Genomic DNA, 19,661 nt, shown 5'->3' on the forward strand with positions numbered 1-19,661 from the left:
TTAGAGATCGTGGGTTCACTGATTTCATAAAATTGTTACGATGTGATAACGTAGAAATCTAGCCGTAATGAATATTACAAGTTTGATATCCTCGGCGTTATTTATGCAGATATTATGTATGGGACAAGTAGTAAAAATGTGGCACTTATGACTATGATATTGCACATTTAAAGCCCAGTCACAATGTCCCGGTGGTGGCCCGGTATCCCCACGGTAGGTTACCGGTGGCTAGGAAACCGTAGCTCACCGTAACTATGGCTCCAGTGTTGTCCAAAAAGACAGTCGCCACGGTGGTGCTAAGGTTATTATACGGTGAGCCACGGTAGCCCACGGTAACCCACGGTTTCACTACGGAAGACCACGGTATTGCTACGGACCCCACTACGGTTCCCCGCGGTAGGCTACGGTTTCACCGTAGTGCGGCCTGCGATTTTTAAATACGACGTTGTCAAAGGACCATGAAAGGTGGTGCTACGGTTTGTCACGGTTACCAACGAGTTCGACACCTTACGGCTGTCGTAAATATTGTAAGTCAGCGTAGGAGTAGGACCACTCACGTGGAACCACGGATGGCCAATGGATGGCCAATTGGAAGGGTCTCGGTGGTCCTACGGCGATGCGCGGCGGAGTAATTAAGGTTACACTACGGTGGCACTACGATATGCATTCACCGGCGGCAAGCTACGGCTGAGCCACGGAAAGTTTTTAAATAGCTTAAAACAAACCGTGGCGATCTACGGTTCGTCACGGGGTCACCCCGGTGACCCACGGGTATCCCCGATTTTTCAAGCACCGTGGGTCACCGTAGGCCGTTCACCGTGTCCATGTGACTGGGGCTTTATTAAAGCCCCAGTCCATATAAGCACGGCATGGACACGGCAGTGTTCCCGGAAAGTGCCGGGATCCCGCCCGGACTCATCAAGATCCGGGACGGGACGATCCAGTGCTCTTTTGGGTTTTTTTCTTTTCCCTTTGTTTTTGAGCGTCGAACGGTCGTCCAACGACCATAACGCCGGTGGCAACACGGCAGCTACACGGACGAACCCGTACAAACACGGACAAACACGGCAGCAACACGCAATCAACACGGCGCCCACACGGATGACCAAGGACCGTCCCGGACATGTCACGGCAGAGCTGCTACGGACTTAAATCGGGACCCAAAACGGCAGATGACTACGGACAGCCCCGGATTAAAACACGGACCAACACGGCGTCTACACGGACCATCCCGGACAAAAAGAAACCTACTGTCAAAGTGGGCCTTCCAGTTCCCATTTCTACTGCGCAGTCTCAGAAGATTGTGTAAGCAGATGCAAGACAGCACAATGGACGTCACTGTCGTGGTGAGTAGACACCGAAAGCGATGAGCAAGAATCCCGAACGTGTTTTCCACAATTCGTCGCCCCCTGGACAGTCGGTAGTTGTAGACTCTCTCAGAATGTGACATGTTCTTCTTAGAGAAAGATTTCATGAGCCTCTTCTTCAAGGCGAAGGCGTCATCCGCAGCAATGTTGAACGGCATTGGTTTGTCGTCGTTTGGTAAGGGTTCAGGACAGGTAGGCCCAACCACTCCCTTGTCGATGGCTCCTTCAGCCCTCAATATGGTTGAACACTTGAGCATCACCGGCTGATCCATTGCAAGGCACTACTTCCGCCCAAATGAAGTGTAGTCGGCGTCGACCAAGGCCATGAGGATTATGGGAATGGTACCCCTTGCAGTTGTAGTACAACGAGCCACCACGCCGAGGACACTGTATGGCGATGTGTTTCCCGTCCAAGGCACCCACACAGTGTGCAGCTGCAGCTGCCATCGGTCGCCGGACCTGCTGGCGGCCGATGTTCTTCACTAATCATGGCGTTTCAGGACAGGGAACGCTAGTTCATCAGGCAAACTCTACAAGTATCGCATCGCAGACCTGACGGATGACCTTGGAGATGGTGTTGTGTTCGACCCTGAAGCCATACATCAGAGAGTGGTAGCTGTCCCCTGATGCTAGGTACCGCAATGTTATTGCCAGCTTAATGCCAGCTGTCATTGGCGTCTTCTCTCTTCAGTTCGTCCATCAGCCGTGCGTACTGACCCAGGTCTGGTCTTCTGGCGAGCCATTTTCTGACCCAGATGGTCCTCTTTTTCCTTCTATTCAGTGGTGTAGATAACAAACTTTTTTCACGACTCTCTATCTATCTGTCGTAGCTTCGCTTTGGCAATCAGGATAGGTGTTTCAACCTGAGCTTTTGCAATTCCGAAGCGGGCATCTCATCAGCACTCAGCTTGTCCTCGGCAGTCATCTCATCGACCCATGTTGCATCGTCGGTAGCGCAGAGAAGGAAAGAAGTGAATCCGATGTTCAAATTGCTCCTATTTATATGAGCATCCGCCATCGTCCGTGTTATTCCGTGTTCCTCATCGTGATAGTCCGTAATAGTCCATGTTTTCACCGTGTTTACACCGTGAAGGTCCTTGTTGGCACCCTGTCTATCCGTCCACGTCGTCGTGTTCTGTTCGTGATAGTCGTGTTATCGCTACCGTGTCTTTGTCACGTGATAGCACAGTCCGTGTAGCCCTCCGCCGGCGGTTCGGGTAACCACCGTGTTTGGTCCGGGTTGCACCGTCTCTTCGTCTGTATTGTAGGGAGTCTCGTGTGATCCGTGATGGTAGCCCTAAAAATCAACCACTGTGACCGGCGTGGACCGTTCGTGGAAGCTACCGCCGTGAATGTCGGTCCGGGGACAATAACCCGTACCTCTGCCCGTCCATGATCCTTGATGGTCTACGGGGTCTGTGAAATTTGTTCCCGGACTGTCAAGCGCCACGCTCATGGACAATCAAAGGCAGCAGATACGGCTGCCCCCGGACCCTATTCCACGGCAGCCTACACGGACTACACCCCCCGACCGATGTTGGAGTTCCATCTCCCGGACACCGTCACGGAAGAACACGGCAGTTTGAACTTCCCAAAACTGCCGTGTTGGCCTCCCGGAGCCCCAAGGACATTCCCGGACGTTCCAGGACCAACAGGGATCGCTGCGGAGCTACACGGCGGCTACACGGTTCACACGCCGGATCGTGCCGGATGTGATCCGTGTTGATCCGGCACCTATATGGGACTGGGGCTTTAGCTTGGATAAGCTGCTGGGTAACCATGCTGACGACAGTGATTAAAATCCCATCAAACCTAGATCACAATTACATTCATCCTTTTCATTTATCACCTTCTGCCTATCATTCTCGTAGTCTTAATATACTAATAATAATAATAACTGGGCCAATTTGTCCTAGGATTTCAGTCTGTTTTGATCCTGTCATGAGTATTCTCCGACCCTGTCTTCTGAGCTTCACGCAACATCGCCTACCTGTCTCAACTTCCTCCATGGGTGCATTCTCTGTGTACTTCCCTGCACACACATGGAATCCTCATCCTCTGTCGCTAATAAAGCTGGTCTGCGCCTACAACACTCACTAACAACCGCTGGTAGTATAGCAAGTTTGTTTTGTTTAACGACACAACTAGAGCACACTGATTTATTAAACATCGGTTATTTGAAAATGTCAAACATTTGGTCATTTTTGAATCGTAGTCGAACAGGAAAACCGTTACATTTTTTCCATTAACAGCAATGGATCTAGGATGTATGTATACACTTTCCCACTTCCCACAGACAGGACAGCACATACTATGGACTTTGAAATACCAGTCCAGGTGCACAGGTTGGAACAGGGGAAAACCCCAATCAAAGAATGGGTCCACCGAGGTCCATCTCAGGCGAGCGCTCTACCCACTGGAGGCGGGACGTAGCCCGGCGGTAAAGCGTTCGCTTGATGTGCGGTCAGTCTAGGATCGATCCCCGTCGGTGGACTATCTAGGCTATCTCTCGTTCCAGCCAGTCCTCCACAACTGGTGTAACAAAGGACGCGGTATGTACTATCCTGTCTGTGGGATGGTGCATATAAAAGATCCCTTGCTGCTAATCGAAAAGAGTAGCCCATGAAGTGGCGACAACGGGTTTCCTCTCTCAATATACGTGTGGTCCTTAATCATATGTCTGACGCCATATAACCGTAAATAAAATGTGTTGAATGCGTCGTTAAATAAAACATTTCCTTCCTTCTACTTCACTGAGCTAGATCCCGTCCCAATGGCTTCATGTGTCTCTTAACAATGGCAGACGTAACCACTGAACCCTATTCTAAGAGGTCAGACTAAAACCCGCAGGTGTGTAACACGGATAACCACAACAGACAAGCACCTGTACCAGATGGAGAGACAAGGACTGGGATGTGGAGGTGGACAGTTAAAAAGTTGAAAAACAGGAGGGGCTGCCAGATCTGGGGAGTGGGGATGGAGGTGGAGGGTAATGAGATGGAATTCAAAGAAAAGGGAAACGGGGTAGAGGGAGTAAAAAAAAAAAAAAAGGTTTCTCGTATTTGCACAATCGACGAACAATCGAGCGAGAATATCTCACTATTTTGTTAGAATACGACGTACGAGTGTTCTCCCTTTAACTATGTGCATTGCAATACATCAAACGACACAAACAAAACGTATTCGACAGCCAGAAACGCTATTTTGTTTAACGACACCACAAGTAATTAGTAATCATCAGCTATTGGATGTAAAATATTTGGTAATTTTGGCATATAGTAAAACTGTTTTAGAGAGGAAACCCTCTATATGTTTCCATTAGTAGCAAGGGATATTTTATATACACCACCCTACAGACAGGACAGCACATACCACGGCCTTTAATATACAGGTCGTGGTGCAGGTCAAGTCAGCTCAGGTCATAGCGTTTAACGTGCACATTCATAGCAAGCTGTTGTAGCGCACGCCTGTCGTGGGCGCAAGTTCTTGCGAAGCAAGCTCTTGCGTCCAAGACAGAAAGGGGGTTGGGAGGAGAAGGCGGGACTCTCGCTTAAGACTTTAGCACTAGAGGAGCACTGAAGACCGGTTGTTGTGGCCGAGATAAGTGAGGCGAAAGAGACGGCGGTAAAGATATTTAAAGTTCTTAGAAGGAAAATTAAGCCCAAAAGTTGAAGTAATTTTTTTTTTTTTTTTTGTGCGTTATGTCCGAAACATTTGTGTTGATTGAATGTTAATTTTGAACTGTTCAGCCGAAAGTTAAAGGGACATTCCCGAGTTTGCTGCATTGTAAGATGTTTCCGACTAATAAAATATTTCTACGATTAAACTTACATATTAAATATATTTTCTTGTTTATAATATCAGTGTCTGTGTATTCAATGTGTTTCTGGTCGTCTTAATATTTGTAAAACTCCTAAACTGGATTTTGTCTTCAAATAATTCGTATGAAAAAAATATATTTTAGGAAATAAAATGAAATTTATCCTAGTACAAATATTAGAACGATCAGAAACAAGTTTTATGTACAGCCACTAATATTTTATGCAGAAAAATATATTTGATATGTAATTAAAATCGTTAAAAAGTCTCTGTTAGTCGATAACATCTTTAAAATTGCAGGAAACTCAGGAATGTCCCTTTAAAGGGGGTCGGATTTGTTTGTTTTTATTTTAACCTAAACGAACTGACCTATACGAATCTGGCACAGCTAGTTCTGGGTGAGCAGAAACACTCAAAAATTGCAAAATAAACCAGTTAATTTATAACAAAATATCAGTCATTACATGAAATTATTTCGCCAATTTAAAATAAAATTCGCCAACTGCTTTCAAAATTAGCAGTTGGCGAATTTGGTGAGTGCCAGAGCTAGCCCTGTCTGGGGATAGTCTTGGGGTCTAGGGTGGTGTTCAGGCGTCAACGCTGGTACCGGCTGACGACGTCCCTGTAGTACTGCGCCAACACCCTGCGTAGCGTGTCGTGGGTCGGACGGTGTGTGGAGCCTTCCCCCACGTATGCCTGCTGGTACACACCGCCGTGCTGCATCGTCAGCATGGTACTCAGTGCATCTTTGCTATACCAGTCGCGGTGCAATGGCTAGAAATAGAAATAGCCCATGGGCCCACCGACAAAGATTGATCCTAGACCGACCGGGCATCAAGCGAAGGCTTTACCACTGGCCTACATCCCGCCCATCGACAGCCAAAGATGTTGACAAGAGAAGACAAACAACATGAGAGCAGTGAGTTGGATATTAAAGGGACATTCCTGAGTTTGCTGCATTGTAAGATGTTTCCGGCTAATAAAATATTTCTACGATTAAACTTACATATTAAATATATTTTCTTGTTTAGAATATCAGTATCTGTATTTCAATGTGTTTCTGGTCGTCTTAATATTTGTAAGAAGCCCAAATTGGACTTTGTCTTCAAATAATTTCGCACGTACGAAAAAATTATATTTTAGGAAAAAAAAATGAAATTTAACCCAATACAAATATTAGGACGATCAGAAACACATTTAATATATAGCCACTAATATTTTATGCAGAAAAATATATTTAATATGTAATTACAATCGATAAAAAGTCTCTGTTAGTCGATAACATCTTAAAAATTGCAGCAAACTCAGGAATATCCCTTTAAAAAATATCATATTATTAGTATGCGGAACCACAATCGACACACCGTGACACCAACGAGTCAAATATTATGTAAAGGGACTTTCAACATTGTATAGCTGACATCTAGCACGATGATATGAAAGAGGAGAGAGTTACGTGCTTACAAAATATATAATACTGACTATAATTAATTTGAAATTTGAATAAAGATTTTTAAGCCCCGTATCCAGACAACGAATGTATTGAAGCTGAATCCCACCCAGACTGCACCTTATATCTTTTATGAAAGTTAAAGTTTATTTTGTTTAACGACACCACTAGAGCACAATAATTTATTAATCATCAGCTATTGGATGTCAAACGGACGTATAACAACTGTCTTCCATGTTCGCAGGTATTTAAAAAGAAAGAAAAGAAAAAAAATGAAGCAGGTTTTTTTTAACGACACCACTAGAGCACATTGATTTATTAATCATCGTCTATTGCATGTCAAACATTTGATAATTTTGACATATAGTCATAGAGAGGAAACCCGCTATACATATTTTTCATTAGTAAAAAGGGATCTTTTATATGCACCACCCCACGGACAGGATAGCACATACCACGCCCTTTGATATACCAGTTGTGGTGCACTGGCTAGAACGAGAAATAGCCCAATGGGTCCACCGTTGGGGATCGATTCCAAACCGACCGCGCATATTGTGGAGGCTTTACCACTGGGTTACGTCCCGTCATTCATCTTTTATGAAAGAAATAAAGAAATGGTTTATTTAAGGATACGGTTATATGACTTCCGGTATATGATTAAGGACAATACAAATATAAGAGAGGAAACCCGATTCCCCCACTCCGTGGGCTGCATTTTAGATTAGAATCAAGGGATCGTTTTAGTGCACCAACTCACAGACAGGACAGTACATATCACGGTATTTGTAACACAAGTTGTGAAACACTGGCGATATATAGCTCAATGGGTCCCACCGACGGTATATGTTGTGAGTGCAAAATACAAGCATAACTACTTGTTTCAAGGGACATTCCTGAGTTTGCTGCAAGTTTTAAGATGTTATCGACTAACAGAGACTTTTTAACGATTGTAATTACATATCAAATATATTTTTTTCTGCATAAAATATTAGAAGCTGTATATTAAACGTGTTTCTGATCGTTCTAATATTTGTACTAGGTTAAATTTCATTTTATTTCCTAAAATAATGTTTTTTTTCGTACGTACGAAATTATTTGAAGACAAAATCCAGTTTGGGCTTCTTACAAATATTAAGTTTAATCGTAGAAATACTTTATTAGTCGGAAACATCTTACAATGCAGCAAACTCGGGAATGTCCCTTGTGACGGAACATGCCCTTAATCTTATTTTCGCCTGTGGCGATATTAATTGTTTTAGAGGGCCGTGTGCAGTTCCAATATGCACTTAAGCCCAGGTGGGCACTTTGTTACGTAATACCTCTGCGCGACGGTGGTCGTGCTGTTTTCAATACACACCCAGACCAGGTGCGGAGGCCATGTGGCCAGTAGTTACGTAATACCTACGCGAGTGCGGTTTTTACGACCGTGATTTGGCGACTAGGTGTCATCAAGTCTGGTCATCTAAGGAAAATTACCGTCTTGGTCGCTGTGGAAATATCACTTGTAGGTATTCGGTGCCGCGATGTACCCCCAGGCGATATTCGGTTTTGTAATAAATAGCTAGGATTTAGATTTATCGGGGAGAAACATATTGTAAGGCTACCAGGGAACGCGTCCGTTTGGACTTGGTAAATATTATTTCTGCTCTGTTGTATAACCTTCATGTGATTGATGTGACTTTAAATAGTTTAATACTGTATAATACCAATATTATTTAGACGGTGCTGCCGGTAATCTGACGCAGTAAACTGTAGGCTCACTGTTCTAATATATATAAAGCTTAACCAGTCATCCTAGAGGACCTAGGTAAACTGTAGGTTATTGTCTTTATTGTGATAGGTACCCGTATTAATTCTGTGTTACAAGGTTACTGAATGAATAGTTAAGGGTTAATTAAAAATTAACCAGTTAGGAATAGAGTTGTAATTCCTTTATTAATTAAGTTCCCCTGGAAGCGTTTCTCAATTATCACACGTGTGTGTTGTATCACGGTGAAGTGATTAGAATATTGTGTAAACTAGACACCTAGAGATTAACTAATTAAGTGATCAGTTCTGGGTTGTTATTATTTGTCGTTGTTAATTAACTACTGCGGCAGTACATTTGTCAGCGTAGTATTAATACAGATTCCAAAGTGTATTGTGTTTTTGTTGTGTTTTCTAGTTAACTAAACGTGCTATAATAACACATATTTATATAAGATCATATCTCTGATATACCTGGAGACGAGCCACTCGGGTTTTGAACTGCCCGATACAGAGAGATCTAATAGATATACAGTTAGGAGAGATATTTGGATAATCGTGTTTTATTCGGTTACGGGTATTATAGGATCCCCGTGACATCCCTTTAAGATGTTATCGACTAACAGATACTTTTTAACGATTGTAATTACATATCAAATATATTTTTCTGCATAAAATATTAGTGGCTGTATATTAAACGTGTTTCTGATCGTTATAATATTTGTACTAGGTTAAATTTCATTTTATTTCCTAAACAAAAAACTTTTTTTCGCACGTACGAAATTACAAATATTAAGAAGACCAGAAACACAATGAATATACAGACACTGATATTCTAAACAAGAAAATATATTTAATATGTAAGTTTAATCGTAGAAATATTTTATTAGTCGGAAACATCTTACAATGCAGCAAACTCGGGAATGTCCCTTTAAGGAACTCGTATATTTGCGCTTTCATTCGATGTCGTCAGGTCATCGTCTACGTCCCTCCCTATACTCCAATAATCAATTGCCGCTGGTCTGTGAGTATGTGTAACTTCGTACAGATCTTATGGGAACCAGCTAACAAAACGTATTGTGTTTAACCGCTGTGGGCGTTACATATGACGAAAGCGTTGTTTCCAAAGTCGCTGAACAAGGGAGATTGAGGACGCAAGTCTTCAGAAATACGTCGTTGGTTACATAGACAGTCCACAGTGACGCCTAACGACATCGTGAGAACTGGGACGCTATGTCAAGTTCGCAAAAACGGCCTAGAATGCAGATTTTGTTTTTTAAATTTGAAGTAAATTCAAGATTTATTTAAATATACTTGAAGTACGTTTTAAACTACCGATATTCATATCATTTGTTGTTGTTGTTGTTGTTGTCGTCGTTTTATTTTAGTTGTTGTTCGTTGTTTGGTTACAACTACAGATAAGTAGAAAGGTATTTTTATATGCACTTTTCCTGTAGACAGGATAGCAAATAGGCCTACCACGGTTATCAGTCTTGGGAGAGCGAGACAAACAGACATACAGATAGACAGACAGACATGCAGACAGATACAGATCAAAATTTGCATAAAATGAGGAGGAGAGAAATAGGGACGGAGAGAGGGAGGGGGAGAGGGGGAGAGACAGGGAGACGGGGATAGACAGGCAGACAGGGAGAAATAGAGAGATAAGGAAGCAGATGGATGAGGAAATAGATGGATGGAGATATTGGGAGGGAGGGAGAGGAGACAGAGAAAGATAAATATAGAGAGATGGGAATAAATAAATATACATATATATATATATATATATATATATAGAGAGAGAGAGAGAGAGAGAGAGAGAGAGAGAGAGAGAGAGAGAGAGAGAGAGAGAGAGAGAGAGAGAGAGAGAGAGAGAGAGAGAGAGAGCGACAGAGAGGCAGAGAGAGAGAGAGAGACAGAGAGGCAGAGAGAGAGACAGAGAGAGAGAGAGAGAGAGACAGAGAGAGAGAGAGAGAGAGACAGAGAGAGAGAGAGAGAGAGAGAGAGAGAGAGAGAGAGAGAGAGAGGGAGGGAGGGAGAGGAGGGAAGAGAAAGCGGGAGACAGAGGCAGAGAGAGAGAGAGAGAGAGAGAGAGAGAGAGAGAGAGAGAGAGAGAGAGAGAGAGAGAGAGAGAGAATGTTAGCAAATGTCCAGACACAGGTATTAATGAATATATTAATTAGTAAAGGTATTCCTCATCTACACATTATAGAAACATTTAACAACATTTTAACAGTTTCTGCTAATCGTCCCCGGCGACATGTTTCATTTATATTGTAAGCAAGAAGCCAACATGTCTGATGTCCTATAAACACAAGACCTGTAAACATTTACTGCATATGTTAAGCACACCACAAATGGCACGCTCCTGTATGTCGTATGTTTACTCATAAACACGAGCAGTCCCCCCTTAGCCTCGTTAAACCTTTTTGTTACCAAGAGTATATGAATTTCCAAGGTAATACTTTATATACGTGTGACCACCATCACTCCCTGAAAGAGTTATGACATTACGTAATATTACGGTAACGTTTCTGACATGATGCTGAGCATTTCAAACTCAGACAAGAGTAATGTTTTCACGTTTTAGGAGGAAATGAATATGTTTTACGACGAACGCAAAGGAATACATGTTTTATGTTTCGTTTTTAGTCTCGCTGACCAAAACGAAGCTAGTTAAGTGTATTTGTAATTTACAACAACAAAAAAAGACTGTTGACCGGAAACATATTCCAATAACTATTACGCCAGGGCATTATCTGTAAATGAAAAACTTCATAGTATAAAGTAAAACAAAATACGTTAATACTTTTCAAAATATTAAAGTCTAAATGTTCATAAATCTTAATCTCGCTAAATATTTTTCTCCAAAAAACAGGTATCTACCTCAACAAGATTTCGCGACATGTATAGAATTGCTCACAATTACAGCGGCAAAGTTTACTGTTCATATATTTCATATTTTCTACATTTATTCCAGGTGTAGTATGTAGCATTGCAATTTAATGCCCGGCGCAGACGAACGTTATTTAACGCACGCAGACGGATGCGACTCGTGTGCGCCTACCTGCGATGCGTTCCTGACGATTTCTTTTATTAATTAATTAATTTATATTTTACTCTAGGAAAGATAACAAAGATTAAATGTAATTTATTAATACATTTTAAAACATAATAAACTTTATTTAAAACATCATGTACAATATACTATTACGATATAAATCTTTCTTATTTCAAAATTGTTTGTTTTAATTATTATTATTAGGCATAGTACAATGAATGCATTAATTTATATTTTTTTAATTTCATCTATTTAGAAATGTCATTAATTACACATGCCTAGTCTTTGTTTCAAAGATGAGCAGTTGGACATTATTTGTGTTGAAACATTTACATGTTAGTCATTTTTAATGGTCGGGTCTGTTTTCACAGTTCTATTCATCACTGAAACCAATAATTGTTAATTGTTAAACTGTCAGTTGGAGAGGCCATTTCGAAAGCATTGTTACTGAGTAGACAGATGATTGGTCAATATAAAAATGTGAACGCAGCGCAGACGCAAGTAGATGCACACGTGCGTTTTTAGACGGATGCGTTTTTAGACGGATGCGTTTGTGCGTCTAAAATCAAACATGTTTGATATTTGAAAAATCGACGCAGCGCTAAAAAACGCAACGCAGAAAGGGTCGCACACGGTGCGTTTTTATTGCGTTCGTACGGATGCGTTTTTTAACGCAAGACGCATGCGTTAAAAAACGCTCGTCTGCGCCGGGCATAACCGTAGATACTAAACTTTCTATATCTCGAATCTGCTGGTCTATTATAAAGTGCCAAGAACACATGAGGGGAATTATTGTAGCTATTTTTCACAAGTAAATTACTTAGAAAGAAAGAAAGAAAGAAATGTTTTATTTAACTACGCACTCAACACATTTTATTTAAGGTTATATGGCGTCAGACATATGGTTAAGGACCACACAGATTTTGAGAGAAAACCCGCTGTCGCCACTACATGGGCTACTCTTTCCGATTAGCAGCAAGGGATCTTTTATTTGCGCTTCCCACAGGCAGGATAGCACAAACCATGGCCTTTGTTGAACCAGTTATGGATCACTGGTCGGTGCAAGTGGTTTACACCTACCCATTGAGCCTTGCGGAGCACTCACTCAGGGTTTGGATTCGGTATCTGGATTAAAAATCCCATGCCTCGACTGAGATCCGAACCCAGTACCTACCAGCCTGTAGACCGATGGCCTAACCACGATGCCACCGAGGCCGGTAATAAATTACTTAAGAGTCGTTCTAGTCAGTGCACCACGACTGGTACATCAAAGGTCGTGGTATGTGTGATCCTGTCTGATGGTGCATATAAAAGATCCCTTCCTCCTGATGGAAAACTCCCTTGCAAATGCCAGCGCGGGCGACCCCCTCTCCCATCCACCCCCAAACGTTTTCCTCTATTGGACGGGGGAACAGGCCGAAGTCGATATCTGCGCCCATGACAGGCGTGTGCTACAACAACTTGTTCTGTATGTGCATGTCAAAACCTATGGCCTGACCTGACCTTAATAGAAAAATGTAGCGGGTTTCCTCTCTAAGACTACATGATAAAATGTTATCAAATGTTTCACATCCGATACCCGATGGTTAATAAATCAATGTGCTAACAATAAACCTCTTAAACGCAATCTGCCAGTGAGTGATTGATAAATCTGTTACATAACATGTTGTATAATGGAAGAGATAGGAAGACAACGAGAATACTACACGAGTGGCCGTTAGACATCATTTATCTTATATAATGAGTTGTTTTGAAACTGACCAGAATATATAAACAACGATACATTCATTACATGAGTGGCCGTTACCATTTATCTCACAACGAGTTGTTTTAAAATGTATCTAACGAGTGAAAGTCAGTCAACTACAAGTGCAATGGCTGTAAATAACTTTTAGTACAAGAAGATGTTAAAATTTGATTAAAACCTGTGTTTTTAGGATATGTAAGAAATGGAATAATACATTCGTGTCCGTTAGATATCATTTATCTCACAACTCGTTGTTTAAAAAACGTATCAAACTAGCTTTCGCTTGTTAGATACATTTTAAAACAACTCATTGTGAGATAAATGGTATCTAACGGGCCACTCATGTATTATTATTTATTTATTTATTTATTACATATCTCTGAGGAAAAAACGGTTTTAAAACACGAATCTAAGATTTTTTTCTCGTTCCAACCATTGCACTGGTCAAAAGCCGTGGTATGTGCTTTCCTGTCTGTGGAACAGTGCATATAAAAGATGTCACGCATGCACAATTAACTTATAGCATATAATCGATCCCCACTGGGCTATTTCTCGCACCAGCCAATGCACCACAACTGATACACCAAAGGCTGTGGTATGTGTTATCCTGTCTGTGGGTGGTGTGTATAAAAGATCCATTTCTGCTAATGAAACATTTTAGCAGGTTTTCTCTCTAAGACTATATGTCAAAATTACCAAATGTTTCACATCCAATAGCCGATGATTTATAAATCAATGTGCTTTAGTGGTGTCGTTAAACAAAACAAACTTTAAAAACCTAGTTTATAAGGTATACGTCATAGGTAGTAATCGTCATCGGTAGTGTTAACTTCGTTCAATTGTTTCGATTTGACGTCATCACCATGGAGGAATCAATAAAATATTTTTAAATCAATTTAGCGCATGCATCGTCGCGTGAGAGCTAAAAGGTCGTAAGTGGCAGATACGACATAAAATGTTATTTTTTGCATATTCGGAATCGCCATCCCCGATTACATATTGTCACACAAAAAATCGTAGCTGTGGCCCTAATTGCATCGCTTATACAGAAGGATTCAAATGGTCTAAGTGAATCACAGATACCAATTTGCACGAAAATAGACGTAACTGACCATTACGTGAACACGACTGGTCGAGTGTGGTAGATACACCCTTTTTAAATACTGTTTGTTATATAATTATGTCTGACATAGGTCGTATGTGCCAAATACGACACATATGTATTCTTTGTTATCGGTCTGTGATAGAAATTACAAATGCGAAGTACAATAGAGCATACATTATGGCAATATTGTTATGTGCTTGAATCCTAAAAATAATATGACTTTTGTCGTTGTGAGAGTCCGGTCTATTTAAGAAAAACATTTGGTACTGCATGCAAGGAACCATTTAGCAACAGACAAAAATGGTGTCTGTATATATAAATATGAATTGCAGTAACATTAATGTTTGTATGGTTTGCTATTTTATGTGCACCATAATTATAATAATAAACATGTTCGAAACCATAGTGGCATATGGACTATAGACACGTTAAACCAGTTACTAAGCTAAGCTAAGCAACAGAATGTTGAACGTGAACATGGCACAACACACACACACACACACACACACACACACACACACACACACACACACACACACCAAAACATTAGCACAACATAGCACGCACAACAGAAGCTGAATATGACATAGCACACACAACATAAGCTGAACATGACATAGCACACACAACAGGACATGAACATGATATATAGCATACACAACAGAACTTGGCACATCAATGACAACAAGACCTGAACATAACATAGCAAAAAGCTGAATATGAGAAAATAATCACCATAGAAAATGAACGTAACATAGCACTTGCGACAGTTTATTTGTTTGTTTTGTTTAACAACACCAATAGAGCACATTGATTAATTAATCATCGGCTATTGGATGTCAAACACTTGGTAATTATGACTAATAGTCATCAGAGAAAACCCGCTACATTTTTTTCTAATGCAGCAAGGTATCTTTTATATGCACTTCCCCACAGACATGACAGCACATACCACGGCCTTTATCCAGTTACTTGCGACAGAACCTGAACATGATATAGCACTCACAACAAAACCTGAACATGACGTGGCACACACAACAGAACCTAAACGTGACACAGTACACACAACAGAACCTGAAGAAGAACATGACAGAACACACATACAACATACCATGATGATGACAGCATACACAAGAGAACTTGAACACATAATATAACCTGGAGAGATCACTGGATGCACAACAGAACCTGGAGAGATGACTGAACACATAATAGAACTTGGAGAGATCACCGGACACACAACGGAACCTGGAGAGATGACTGAACACACAATATAGCCCGGAGAGATCACTGGACACACAACAGAACCCGGAGAGATCACCAAATACACAATAAAACCATAGTTTCTTCATTAAAGGATACCAGTTTCAGTTTGCTTAACTATTCTGGTTTGTCTGTTGCACTAGCTGGTAAACCAGGTATTCTTAAAACTAGTGAAGTACACCCTGAGGCAGCAGAACCAGGAACTATCTGCAAAAGGACTCCCATGGCGCAGAGAACACGGAAAGAACACTGTACACAACATGACATCAGCTTTTCTGATGACTCATCAGGAACGAATACTTGCCTAGAAAAAGAGGTTTTGTATGGACAAGTCGTCTGATTTTGATGCACCATCATCAAACAACGAACATGGAGCACTACCACCACAGTGTTTCTGCCAGAAAGAAATGTTTGGGTATGGATCTATAGAATTGAATGCAACCACAGCCAACAGAGATATGGGGGGTCATCCCTCAGAAAGAAAATGGGTTAAGTTAGGGTTAGTATTAAGAAAATCATACAGTAATAATAAAAGTAATTAATTTTGTCAAAAGGTTAACTTAAAAAACAATTCTGCAAAAATATTTGGGTATGGTACCATACCCGTTTTACAATCTGGCAGAAACCCTGCACTAGATAAGGTCACACAAAATCAGGGGTGGGTCAAAGAAAACAAGGATTTCATGAGTCAGAGTAGTTTCTTCACATTATTACTTTGTTCAATTGGTGATTTTATTTATCGTATCATTATTAACAAAAGTAAAATAACTTTTTTCATGTAACATTTTGTTTAAGCTGTGATTTTATTAATACGTACTTCTACTTGTATTCCTTTTTGAATGTTTGCTTCTAAATATTTTCTATTTACAAGTTTTCTCCTTTTAAAAAATAAATATGTGATTTGCAAAACTGAAAGTGATGGTTCTTTCAGAATAAATATTTAAATTAACTTGATATACTGTTGGTCGTAAATGACGCATTTAATTTAATCATGAATAACTGTCGTAACTTCAACTATTTAAGCAAATAACTAAAACACCTAATATGCTATAAATACCGCGTATATACAAAGAAATCGCAAATATGTTCATCTTTCATTGTCATTAAAACAAATTCGATATCTTTACTACTGATCAAGAAAAACAGTTTTCCTTCATTATCTCGGCTTTTTAAAAATGAATTTTGATGCACTTACGTCCTTCTGGCTCTCACGCGACGACATGTATGTTAAATATCTTGTCTCAAAATGTGCGTTTGTTTGTTTATATTTATTTTCGTGCTTATGTCCAATTTAGGTTCAAGCACGCTATCCTGAGCATTCTCCTCAGCTATCTGGTCAGTTGTTAATGGATAGTGGGTGAGAAGTAGGTGTAGTGGCCTTTCACCTACTGGAAAGCGAACCCAGTACCTACTAGCCTTAAGTCCGATAGCTTAATCACTACGTCAGCGAAACAGTGATTAAATTATTCGCAGAACGACAGAGTACTGTAAGTGTTTATGAGAATAAAGTCATTGCCATTTTCTCGGTGGCGTCGTGGCTAAGCAATCGAACATAAGGATGGTAGGTACTGGGTTCGCAACCCGGTACCGGCTCACACCCCGAGCGAATTTTAACGACTCAGTGGGTAGGTGTAAGACCACTACACCCTATTCTCTCTCACTAACAACTAGCAACTAACCTGGACAGATAGTATAGCCCAGATAGCTGAGGTGTGTGTCCAGGACAGCGTGTTTGAACCTTAATTGGATATAAGCACGAAAATAAGTTGAAACGAAAATGTAACATCATCAGGACATTGTTCCACCAACAGCTGTTGATTGTCACATGTTTGGTCACTGAGGTGCGATAACCTGCGGAATGTGAGAACAAACCCGCTTGCGTCACTTAGTATTATTTTATTACTTACTCGTAGCACAGTGTGTCTTTGATATTATCGTGGGCTGACAACCAGTGGCATGTTCAGGACCACGAGCAATCGACGTCGTTCGCTAGACTGGTTTTTGCGCCTAACATTTAACGAACGTAATGTGATAGAAGACGATGGTACCAGTCTCAAATTGTTCGCAAGCGCTCGGCCTCCTGAACACGCCGGAGAACTGGCTATGTCCGCATTCCACAAACACCCCAGCCTACGCCACGATCACCCCACTAAATAATTTTTTTATAATAAAATAAAAATGATAAAATGAACAAGATGAAAGACATTTTAAAAACTCACCCCCCCCCCCCCAGAAAAACCCAAAACGAAAACAAAACCCCCAAACCCAAACCCAAACCCAAACCTAAACCCAAAACAAAAACAAAAACAAAACAAAAAACAAACACCCGCATCAGAAAAACAAAATAGTAGACTATTCTTATATTTTTAAAGAATGAACGCAATCACTTCTGGTTGTTATTCCTCGATATGCATTTTCCCAAATACAGGATAGCACATGTCACGAGTTATGTGCGCATGTTGGAACTGGAACAAATAACAAATAGATGCCCTCGTATACTGAGGTTACTGCCACTGAAATATTCATTAATGCAATGGATATACCGTAACTGTATTCGGAAACTGATTTGCACCGAACCAGAAACTTCAGAATTATAGTGTAAATTAAAGGCATACTGTCACAGATTTAAGAACGTTATTTCTCTAAAAATGGATAATAAATAAAAATGACTTTAATATTTGAAAACCAAATCTAGCTATCGCTTCACCTTAACCGAACCACGATGGAGTGAAATCCATGTCAACTCTGTTGACAATATTAGTTTTTGAATTATAGACCATTGACATAAATCAATTATTTTTATGAATTATCATTAATAAGTGGAGTATGGCGGCTACGTAGATGGTTGAATAAAGTACAGTTAGGGACAAATCAAATTTATATATTTTTAGGTAATACTTTGTTAGGCCATTTAATAGGTCAGTGGTCTGTGACAATATGCCTTTAACGCTTAAAAGAATGTAACAGATAAAACATTTATACACGTGCTTAATATCTGGAGTCGGTGGCTATAACAGAAAAAAAGAAGTTTGTTTAGTTTAACGACACCACTAGATCACATTGATTAAGTAATCATCGGCGATGGGATTTCAAACATTTGGTAATTATGACTCGTAGTCATTAGAGAAAACCTGCTACATTTTTCCTAATGCAGCAAGAGATCTTTTAAATGCACTTTCTCACAGACAGGAAAGCACATACCACGGCCTTTGTTCAGTTGTGGAACGAGAAAAAAAAACAATCTGCTGAATGGATCCCCTGAGGTTTGATCCTACGACGCAAGTTCCTCAAGCGAGCACTCAACCGACTGAGCGAAATCCCGCCCCCACGGCTATATCAGAGTTCAGATTTACATGTACACGTGTGACCCGGAAGTCCTTCATTTAGTACTAGGCAACCTTGTGAATATTGACAATCGTCTATTATACCGTCATGGTGATTTGATAAGATAAGCGGATGTACCATTACCTAATATACATGTAATACAGATATCATAATTGTGACCTATTTAGTATCCCATAGCTAGGGTTAGCTACAGGTTGGGGTGCCATCGATTGGACGTACTGTGTGTTATTTCGTGTTAGAAAGTAAAGAATTAATTTAAGTGCTTTACACACTGTACGCGAGCGATTGTTGCCGCGAATTTCGCGTTGAAGCTAGTGACAAGTACATGCACACTGCTCGCGAAAAAGAAAAAAAAAATTCATGCGAATTTTCAGTTGTCAGTGTAAAATAGCGTCTGTCACAGTCGAAGTTGACCACGAGGATGATGATGAGGAAATGTTGCTATTGACATTATTGTCTTTCAGTTCTGCATATTTGTAGTTGCAGCTGTTTTTATCATAAAGCACTGGATGTTCTTGGATGGCTATTATCAGTTCTTCCTTTTTATTTTCTTTGGTTGACGGTGCCATTTTTTTTTTTAACCACGTGCTTCTTGACCGGGAACAGGAAATGACGTTGCAGGCGAATTGTCAACGCATACGAAAACAATAGGATTGATTCTATTTTTTAAATTCGCTCGCCTAAGTATTCGCTCGCTCTCCATCGTACGCGTGCATTGTGCATTTACAGAATAGCTTGTGTTTGCACTCGCTCGCCTG

This window comes from Gigantopelta aegis, chromosome 8, assembly GCF_016097555.1.
Source record: "Gigantopelta aegis isolate Gae_Host chromosome 8, Gae_host_genome, whole genome shotgun sequence".
NCBI lineage: Eukaryota > Metazoa > Mollusca > Gastropoda > Neomphalida > Peltospiridae > Gigantopelta > Gigantopelta aegis.